Source organism: Chelon labrosus, assembly GCF_963514085.1.
Source record: "Chelon labrosus genome assembly, chromosome: 7".
In the NCBI taxonomy this organism is placed as follows: domain Eukaryota; kingdom Metazoa; phylum Chordata; class Actinopteri; order Mugiliformes; family Mugilidae; genus Chelon; species Chelon labrosus.
The window spans coordinates 30410412-30419455 of NC_140343.1; the positions used below are offsets into that span (position 1 = coordinate 30410412).

General features: G+C 39.0%; 1 pseudogene across 1 annotated transcript; it reads right to left on the minus strand.

Moving 5' to 3' along the window:
- Positions 1-4171: 4171 nt before the first annotated feature.
- Positions 4172-5803, minus strand: LOC311490362 (E3 SUMO-protein ligase ZBED1-like; annotated as a pseudogene). Its single transcript has one exon. The product of its transcript is annotated as an E3 SUMO-protein ligase ZBED1-like (transcript).
- Between the last annotated feature and the right edge of the window lie 3241 nt (positions 5804-9044).

Genomic DNA, 9044 nt, shown 5'->3' on the forward strand with positions numbered 1-9044 from the left:
GATGTTCACACTTGAGAGCCTAGGTTATTGAAAAAAGGCTTCAATCATTGAAGGTAATAAATGAATTAACTTGTTATTTTATTACTGTGATCAAGGCAACTGTTTGCAGGTCAAGTTAAGATACCATAATTTGAATCTGTTCTAATTAGAAATATATTAACCCTTGGCAAAACATTTTATACCATAAAATCTACTTTTGTTAATAAGATACAGACTTTGATGAGAATTGCTTTGATTAAAAGATGAGCTGTATTTGGTTCCACTTTGGTTCCACTCATTTTAGAAACTGATTTCCATTAAAATATTTCTGCTACATCTACAGAATGTTCTACAATGAGAATGCAGTGAGACAGCACATCACTGGCAGTCCTCCAAATCAGGTAAATTCATTTGTATTATAAGCTTACACTCAAGAACCACAACATTAAAACCACCTGCCTAATATTTTTTAGTTCTCCCCTTTTCCTCCCACAAAGTTCAGGTGCATTGGGATTTGGACACAGGCCTTCTGAGGGTGTCGTGTCTGGCACCAGGACGTTGGTAGAGGAGTCTTTTGACCTATGAGTTGAGGGGAGAGGCCTCTGAGGCTCAGGCTTGTTACAGAGCATCCCACAGACCCTCGATCAGTTTCTGGTATGGGAAGTTTGGAAGCGGAGTCAGCAGCTTGGACTATTATTCATGTTTTTTTTTTAGAAGTTGTGAGAGACGACACTGTCCTGCTGGGATGGCTGCTTCCACTAGGGAGTGTCGTCGCTACGGGGTGGGGGTGCCAGGTCGGCAACAATGTTTTGGTGGGCAGTATGTGTGTAAATAACCTCTACATGAATACTGGACCAGATTTCTCAGCAAAGCATTGCCTGTAACAACTGGTTTTAATGTTGTGGCTAATCTGTGTATTTGGAGACCTTTCAAGCTTTTTCCAAAGTGTAATACTTGGTGTGTATACCTGAATCTCCTTGCGCTATCTAGTGGAAACAATATGGTAATGTGTATACATTTTTATTGTTATATTTAGACATTTATTTAGTGGTTGTAGCGCCCCCTACAGCCCGAATGTCACGAAACTTGGCATGATTGTACGCAAGCATATTACAATGATGGTTGCTAAGTTTCATAAGGACTGGGTGAATACCTCAAAAGTTATAGGCCTTAAGTCATATGAAATGTTTCCATGTCACCTGTAGCGCCTCCTGTAGACGTAATGTCACGCACGTAACACAATATGTTACAGATTGTGTATGCCAAATGTCATGAAGTTAGCTTTTGCAGTTTTGGACGTATTGAAATGTTGCTTTTGTAGCGCCCCCTAGAGACTAAGGGTAACAAAAGTTGGGTGCTTGTACAGAATAATATCAATGATATGAAGTTTGATTAAGTTTGGGTATATACTAAACAAAATATGAGCTTTGGAGTTATACTGCTCCACGCCGTAAAAATTATTTAGCCATTAACTTTGTAATCAATAACACTGCTAAAGTTTTTTTGAGAACTTTTCATTATCTTTGTCCATAAATGATACATGCCAAGTTTGGTGAAAATTGGATGAACGGGCTAGGACAGGGGTCAGCAATCTTAACCACTGAAAGTGCCATCTGGACCCGTTTCCCACAGAAAAGTAAACACTGGGAGCCACAAAACCCTTTTGACATTTAAAATAAAAATAACACCGCATATAACGTTTTTTACCTTTATGCTATGTATAAACGTGCATTTATGAAATCCATGAACTGCTACAGAGAAAACGAAATTGCATTTCTCCATGCAACAAAAACATTTTGAACTCCGAAAAAAAAGGTGTTGGGTCGAAGCTTACTTTCAATAAAATACTCAATGTCTATGAGTCCTTTTTGTATGTATAAAAAAAAAAAAAAAAAAAGCCGAAAGCAGCAAACCAAAAATGCCGTCCTCTTCTGTGTGCCGTCATCCTTTTACTGGAGCTGTCAACCTGAATAATAAAAGGACTATTTCACTTAGTGGTGGGTGGATCGATCCAAATATCGATAATATCGATACCAACGTTGGTATCGAGATTGATCGATACCAATGTAATGAGATCGATACTTAAGTTTCAAGTTCTCTCGTTTCATTTAAGAGGCGACCTGACTCTGTCTAAATGTTGCTGCTGTCACAGAGCAGAGCAGGCTCATTTTGCTCCTCCTCCCCCCTTGTGTGTTTGTTGTACCGTCACGTGACTCCGCGACGCCAGGTGACCGAACACCGCTCACCGCTACCAGCCAGGCCCAACCAGCAGCAACGCATTACACACAATGCAGAGACGGAGCAGGACAGAGAGAGAAAGAGTAGGGCTGTTTGGTTATATTTTCTGGCCGAAAATGAAACGATAGCAAGTTGTACTATTTGTAAAAAGGCTTTAAGATACAGTGGTAACACCAGGGCCGGATCAGTACCCCCAGGGGCCTTTGGTCACTGAAGTTCATGGGCCCCCTCCCCTCCCAATCACCCACACCCTGAGGAAGTCACGTAACCTTGTTCAGTTTGCTGACCGGCGTCATCTCTCTCTTTTTCCGCATCCCCGCTAACGTTAGTTGCTGTTAGCTGAGGCTGAGCATCGCTGCTAGAGCAGGGTGAGCTAACGTTGTCTAATTCGACATCCTCCTCCTCTTCATTTCTCGCTTTTTTGAAAAAGCTACTTATTAGCGGGACATTTTTTAATGCAGCCGCTTCTTTCTCCTCCTTTTCTTGTTTCTTCTTTCTTTTTGCAGCCCCGCTGGGCTTTTGGTTTCCGTCAATACCGCTATCCATCTTCTGCGCACACTTTAACTGATCTTGAACCAGCAAGACGTACCACCCGCTCTATGCCCGCCCACCTTTACCACACGGCAATCAAGTTGATTGGCGAGTGGTAAAGGTTGGCTGCAATGCACTGTGTTGATTGAATCAACACAGTGCATTGCAGTCTGCTGCCAATCATTACTGTCCAGTCAACAAACTGACAAATAAAACAGGCAATCGGGAGGCTGAATTTTTGTAAACAACTATTTTTATCTCCTGATTAGGTACTAATCAAGCACAAAGGACAAGTCACGTTTAAACCTCGGGGAGAAAAAACCTCGGATTGTGAAGGGCCCTTTTCTGCCCAAGGGCCCGTGGGCACGTGCCCAGATTTCAGGCTTGGGTAACACAACAAACCTGTAGCATATGGAAATTTTTAAAATCCCTACGCCCCTGGCCCCGACAGATCCCTGAAAAGAAGAAAGAAGTGCACTAAAGGGGAGAATTGTTGCCTTATTTTTGTATTGTATTGTACTTCCTACACTATTTACACTATTTCCTTACATTATTTATAATATTTGTAATGGAGTGATAATTTTGTACATCCAAATCCAGAAAGACATGCAATGAAGGGAGAGATTTAGTTTTATAGTTGTATTGTAGTTTGTAGTTAGTTTGTCCACAAGTGATCATTTTGTGTTTTTTTTATATAATAAAGATAATAAAGTATTTTCTATTTTCTTATAAACTTTGCCCAAATTCTGTACTGGATTTTAACTGATTAATAATCTAAAAGGCAAATCACAAAAACACTTAAATGTCATGAAAATTCATTCAGATTTAGATGAATTCAGACTGATAATGCATCCACCGTAATTATTAAAAAGTATCGGTATCGGTGATACTGGCCTCAAATTTACTTGGTATCGGATCGATACCAAATCTAGCAGTATCTCTCTCTCTCTGTCTCTCTCTCTCTCTCTCTCTCTCTCTCTCTATATATATATATATATATATATAGGCTTGTGCACAATTCAGAATTTCAGAATTGGCCGCCATTCAATTCATGAGTTGGAATTTGAATTGAATTGACTCCACCCCACAGGAAATTGAATTTGAATTGGAGTTGGAATGACAGGAAGTGGAATTAAAGTCATGGCAATTCAAAGAAATTCCACACAGTCATACAACAGAAAGAATGTGTTGAATCTCACATACAATTACATTAATTTTGTAATTTAATAGCATAATGTCATTACACATAACTAGTCACTCCTCAACCCTGCATACATTTTGTTCCAACATATAGATAATGATCAAATTCTTGAAATAAATTACTCCCTCAATGTTTGATTAGTTTTGTTCAAAATGTTATTTTCTTTTCAAAGTAATCAAATAACACAAAGTCGTTGTAAATGCATTTATTCCAATGCAAAACTCATTGAGCAACACTGTTGCATCTAATTCTTAATAGCTCCTCAAATATTTTATCATTGAGTCTGCACCGTTCTGGTCTGAATATCTTTCCTGCAACACTAAAGATTCTCTCAACAGGTGCAGAGGAAGCTGGTATGGCAAGATATTTACATGCAAGTTGAGCTAGGGTAGGAAAACGACTTTGGTTTTCTTTCCAATAGACCAAAGGATCAGTATCCTCTGTAAGACAAGGGGTACTGAAGTACACAGGGACCTCATGTGGGGCTGTGTCAGCTGGCATGGCAGATGGCTTTCCATGTAGGAAAACAGTTTTGGGCGTTTCTTTGGTTGAGCACTGCCATTCATGGTTGCATTCCCTTTTGGGGAGGCAGACTCAACTTTTGCATTGAGAAGGTTTTTGCGCTTCACCAATACACCAGTCCAACTTAAACCTTGGGTCGAGCGTGGCAGCCACCTGGAAGCATTCCATCTCTTCAAATTTTGTTAAACGGCTCTCAAGTGAGGATTGTAGAGTTGACACAAACTTTTTATTACCGGTCATCTTCATGTTTTTGAAAGCATGCCTTAAGCCCCTGACACAAGGGATGATGAGGCTGGAGGTTACTATTTTCTCAGCCTGGCATCTGTCTGTAGCCTCCTCAAAGGGTTCCAATACTTCACAAAGCTCCTGGATTATTTTCAGCTCATATGATGCCAGCTGGATGGGGCAATGGAGCTCAGCAAGTACATCACTTGGAACATTGAGAACAGACCTCAGCATCTTTAACTGGCTATTCCAGCGTGTGGCATTTGCAGGCTGAAGTTTGTGCCCTCCCTCTAGGGCGTCAGTAGCCAGTGTGGACTTGTGACAAAAAGAAACAAGTTTTTGGACCTTGCACAATAAGTTTTTTATGGAGCCAGCCTCATCCATGGCATCACGAACCACAAGCTGAAGGGTGTGGACAAAGCATGAGTTTCTCTCTGGTGGGAAGTAGACCATCTCCTCTTCAACATTCACCACTTCAAAATCAGATGTGTCATCCTGCTCTTCCTCTTCACTTTCAGCAACTTGTATTGATGGGATGAGGGTGAATGCCTTTACCATGTTGGAGGCATTATCAGTCACAATGAATAAGATTTTGTTCTGAATACTGTAATTTTAAAGAACATTCTCATAAATTTTACAAATGTTTTCTGCTGTATGCCTCCCTTTAAAACGCTGACAGCTCAGCATTACACTCTGTAACATGAAATCTATAATGAAATGGCCAGTTATTCCAAAAGATTACTTCATTGATCGGTTTGACCAAAGATCTATTGTCAGGCAAATATACTCTGTTTTTTCCATCAGATTAATCAGATGTGATTTTACAGTAGCTGAGCGCTGAGGGATGAGATCCTGGCTGAGAGCTCTTCGGGAGGGCATTGTGAAGGAGGGTTGGGCCAAATGCAAAATATTAATGACATCCTTATTTTCAACAGTGTAGAGAGGGAGGAGACCATTTGCAATATATGTAACAACACTGTCAGTCAGAGCAACTTGTTGTCTATTAGTTGGTGACCACTTAGAGCTGGAACTCGCTGTTTCAGAAGGATTACCATGATCTTCACTCTGGTTTGGCTGGATTGTGTAACTGTTGGTTTCACAGTCCATCAAGATTTCCGGATGTTTCTTCTGTAGAAAAAAAGTCCCTCAGATCAATCTTTAAGAGAACAAATATTTCTATTAATTCCACAATTGACAAGAATTGTTTTCTTAATTTACAACAAGTCATAAGAAAAAAGAAAGTGTGCTTGCATGCTTTTAAACTAGGGGTGGGACTCGATTAAAATAATTAATCTAATTAATTAGAGGCTTTGTAATTAATTAATCTCGATTAATCGCATTTTAATCGCATAACAATATTTGCCCCAAAAACCAACATTTTTCAATTTAAATGGATATTATTGGATGACTGAATCAAATAATAGACACGGACGTGAATATTGTACACTCAAGCTCTTTTGATGTCTGGAAAAATGCATTTAATTGCATTTCAATTCAAAACAGTGGAAAAAGAAATGGTTTTAAATGGTTAAAAAACAAAACAAACAAACAAACAAAAAAAACAGTTTGGGCTGCCAACATGTCTTGTCTGTACTCGGACGGGGATTGCTAGCGCTAACAGCTCCGACAGTTTCTGTGCTCACTGCAACATGCTTTCCATTTAGATGGCACCGTAGTGTTGAAGTGCTTCGGTGGCATAGACACATAGACGCCTCATTGAGCGCTGGACCGTACGTCAACGTCGCCGCCATATTGGGGGAGGCAGCTCTGTCCCGCGAACCAATACGAGTCAATGGAATGAACTTCATTAAGCGCCTTCTACAAAGTACTATAAGCATTTACACATTCACACACGAACGTATATTGAGGAAACCAATAGGAACTAAAAACAACGTCTGATTACATTCTGAGTAGTTAATGTTACAGACGTTGTTTTTGGTTCCTATCGGTTTCCTCAATATATACGTTCGTGTGTGAACATGTAAATGAGAGGCATTAACTTACAGCACTTTGTAGAAGACGCTTAATAAAGTTCACTCCATTGACTCGTATTGGTTCGCGGGACAGAGCTGCCTCCCCCAATATGGCGGCGACGTTGACGTATCGCAACAACGGACCAACCCGCTCAATGAGGCGTCTGTATATATGTCTATGCTTCGGTGGTACCTTCCATCAGTCCTGGCAATGTGCTTTCATCCGATTCCTCCGTTTTGGTAGCCGTTAGCCGAGCCCTGACGTGTGCATCAGTGTAATTGGTGTACCAGGAAATCTTGCACTAACAAACGTTCCGCATTGTTTGGAATGCAAACTGCTATCAAATGCGTTAATTTTTTTAATGCGTTATTTTTTTTGTAATTAATTAATCGTAATTAACGCGTTAAAGTCCCACCCCTATTTTAAACACATATCCAGTGTTGGGGGTAACTTGGGTATAACATAATATAATCACATTTGGCTGTAACTGAGTAATGTAACACATTAATGTTACTGTTGTGAGTTGAAGGTGTGTTTAAGGCATTTATGAGCTATATGCCAGGCTCTTGCTGTGTTGCACTACTGTAATGAGTAGAGTAATGAGTTACTATCCATAGAGAATAACAAGTAAGGTAATGCATTATGTTTTTTAAGTGAATAATGTGTATTACACATTCTTGAGTAGTGACCCCAACACTGATGATATCAAATATCAGTAGCATAATACCATCAAGAGATGGTTTTCAAAATAAAAGACTGTCTGTCTGTTAACTTACTTGTAGATGCCTTTTGAAATTTGAAGTAGCCTTGATGGAGCCACAGACTGGAGCACTGCAGTGCTTGCATATGGCTCTGTGGTTTCCTGGTGTTCTTGTTGGAATTGGTTCTTCAAAATGAACTAGTACAAATTACCTTTTAGGCCTGCTATTATTTTCCATGTTGCTGTTATTACAGGTGTTAAATCTATAAACGTTTGTAATCTGAAGTTGTAAGGGACTTCTGAAACTTAAAAAGTCCGGTGTTGACCATCAAATTGTGTAGAAAAGAAGCTTTCAAACAAATGTCCACCTCAAATTGTTTGGCAACCATTTTAAATACTTGGTTAAAGCAAAGCATTCTGGGATATGGAATCACGTTCCATTGTGTTCCACAAAATTACAATTCCAATAAATCAAACTTAATTATGTGTTCTGTGACTAGAGCTTTTAACGTTCATTGCTGGGGGGAAACATTTCCTGTTAATGTAATCTGTACAAGTAGTTCAAACTAATATCATTTATAGAATATGTAATGAAATCATATCTGACATATATTGTAAAGCTTCATTGTTAAACACTTCACTTATGTATATGAATTTCTTTGAATTTGTATTGAATTGCAATTCTGCTTCCTTTAATTCAAATTCGAATTGTAATTCTAGATCCTGTTTTTGACATCAATTCAAATTCAATTCAAATTCAAGAATTGAATTGGAATTTAGGAGTCATTCTCAATTCAATTCTGAATTGTGCACAAGCCTGATATACACACACACACACACACACACACACACCACTACACGTGAACCAGGCTAACAGTGCACTGCCATTCTTCATTGGCTAACAGGGGACTTGGGTTTCTGGGCATTTTTAAACAAAAACAATTGCATAGAAAATTTACTTTAAAGGCCTTTTACCACATTATTACTTAAAATGTGCTTTTTAATCTTTTTTGAAGAAAAAGCAAAGAGGGGACTTGCATCTTTGAGCGATCTCTACCTATCAAGCAGGGGACCTCCCACTGCTACAGTGACACTATCTGCAGCCATTGTTTCACCTAATGAGTGTCTGTTTACTGCCAAGCCTTTGATTCTTTCAAATTATAATTTAACTTTAATGTTATCAACATTTAAACCTTTCTCTGTGATACAAATATTAAATAATCATGGCCACTGGAATTCTGAGAATAAAAAATGTTTATCTTCAAATTAGGAGTAATTTCGCTGCATGCACTAATCTCAAGTGCTGGAGTATTAGCAGGAAAATTGACTTTTCTCTGGGATTCATAATAATTAAAAATAATTCTCAAAGTTACTAAACATAAGTGTGCAGTTCATCTTGGGTGTTTTTAACCACTGGTGCAGAGTAGTAATGTTCCCAAATTTGTGTACAAAATGTGCCAGAACACATCAGGCAAGAGAAGCCATAATATATTGATGTGGAATAGGCAGTCATTTTGAGTTACGCTGAGCCAAGGTAGATCTGTCTTTGCATATAGTAATCACTCTTTCCTGCATTAGAACATGTTTCCAACCTGATCTGATCTGTCCTCCTATGGAATCAATTACAATCTCTGTCAGAGCTAGTACAACAAGAGGCACAACTGTAAAGAGGAT